This window comes from Anastrepha obliqua, unplaced genomic scaffold (genome assembly GCF_027943255.1).
Source record: "Anastrepha obliqua isolate idAnaObli1 unplaced genomic scaffold, idAnaObli1_1.0 ptg000347l, whole genome shotgun sequence".
Lineage (NCBI taxonomy): Eukaryota > Metazoa > Arthropoda > Insecta > Diptera > Tephritidae > Anastrepha > Anastrepha obliqua.
The window spans coordinates 20,001-22,500 of NW_026562338.1; positions in this window are offsets into that span (position 1 = coordinate 20,001).

Sequence of the window (2,500 nt, forward strand, 5' to 3'; positions counted from 1 at the left end):
AAGCATATAAATCGAAGCATAACTATATGAAACTCGAATTTAAGCCATATTAAACTGGTAATATTGTGATTTTATGCCTGGTTTTCCATACGTTAGTTTAAATAGAGAGTTATGGAATATAACCTTGGCATATTGGCACTAAAATATATAATAAAGACATTTCAAATCAAACTGAAATGTATTGAAATGAATTTTTCCCATACATTTTTGACAATGTGAGGTGTGCATGGCAAAAAACACTCACGGTGAAGGCATGTGATATAATATGAAAATATCAAAAGTTAACTAACCAATGATATTGAAGCATATAAATCGAATCATAACTATATGAAACTCGAATTTAAGCCATATTAAACTGGTAATATTGTGATTTTATGCCTGGTTTTCCATACGTTAGTTTAAATAGAAAAAATTTTCGAATATATATACATATATGAAGAATCTATATTCTAATACTAACATGTTATGGAATATAACCTTGGCATATTGGCACTAAAATATATAATAAAGACATTTCAAATCAAACTGAAATGTATTGAAATGAATTTTTCCCATACATTTTTGACAATGTGAGGTGTGCATGGCAAAAAACACTCACGGTGAAGGCATGTGAAATAATATGAAAATATCAAAAGTTAACTAACCAATGATATTGAAGCATATAAATCGAATCATAACTATATGAAACTCGAATTTAAGCCATATTAAACTGGTAATATTGTGATTTTATGCCTGGTTTTCCATACGTTAGTTTAAATAGAAAAAATTTTCGAATATATATACATATATGAAGAATCTATATTCTAATACTAACATGTTATGGAATATAACCTTGGCATATTGGCACTAAAATATATAATAAAGACATTTCAAATCAAACTGAAATGTATTGAAATGAATTTTTCCCATACATTTTTGACAATGTGAGGTGTGCATGGCAAAAAACACTCACGGTGAAGGCATGTGAAATAATATGAAAATATCAAAAGTTAACTAACCAATGATATTGAAGCATATAAATCGAATCATAACTATATGAAACTCGAATTTAAGCCATATTAAACTGGTAATATTGTGATTTTATGCCTGGTTTTCCATACGTTAGTTTAAATAGAAAAAATTTTCGAATATATATACATATATGAAGAATCTATATTCTAATACTAACATGTTATGGAATATAACCTTGGCATATTGGCACTAAAATATATAATAAAGACATTTCAAATCAAACTGAAATGTATTGAAATGAATTTTTCCCATACATTTTTGACAATGTGAGGTGTGCATGGCAAAAAACACTCACGGTGAAGGCATGTGATATAATATGAAAATATCAAAAGTTAACTAACCAATGATATTGAAACATATAAATCGAATCATAACTATATGAAACTCGAATTTGAGCCATATTAAACTGGTAATATTGTGATTTTATGCCTGGTTTTCCATACGTTAGTTTAAATAGAAAAAAATTCTCGAATATATATACATATATGAAGAATCTATATTCTATACTAACATTTTATGGAATATAACCTTGGCATATTGCCATTAAAATATATAATAAAGACATTTCAAATCAAACTGAAATGTATTGAAATGAATTTTTCCCATACATTTTTGACAATGTGAGGTGTGCATGGCAAAAAACACTCACGGTGAAGGCATGTGATATAATATGAAAATATCAAAAGTTAACTAACCAATGATATTGAAGCATATAAATCGAATCATAACTATATGAAACTCGAATTTGAGCCATATTAAACTGGTAATATTGTGATTTTATGCCTGGTTTTCCATACGTTAGTTTAAATAGAGAGTTATGGAATATAACCTTGGCATATTGGCACTAAAATATATAATAAAGACATTTCAAATCAAACTGAAATGTATTGAAATGAATTTTTCCCATACATTTTTGACAATGTGAGGTGTGCATGGCAAAAAACACTCACGGTGAAGGCATGTGATATAATATGAAAATATCAAAAGTTAACTAACCAATGATATTGAAGCATATAAATCGAATCATAACTATATGAAACTCGAATTTGAGCCATATTAAACTGGTAATATTATGATTTTATTCCTGGTTTTCCATACGTTAGTTTAAATAGAAAAAATTTTCGAATATATATACATATATGAAGAATCTATATTCTATACTAACATGTTATGGCATATTGGTGTTATTGTATTTTATTCCTGGTTTTCTATAGTTAGTTTAAATAGAAATAAATTTTTGAATTCAAAATTTTATATTCTATACTAGCATTACATAGAAATTATCCTCAACTGTTTGTTTCTTGTATAAATACAGGAAATTAAACAGATGATGAAGAGAAAAAAATAAGAAAAACAAAAATTTATAAGAAAAATTAAATTTTAAACAAAGGAAAAGAGGAGAAAATTTTTTCAATCATATATATTTATGATTAAAAAATAGAATTATGAAATTATTAATTTCAATTCAAAGAGAAAAATTATGTAATAT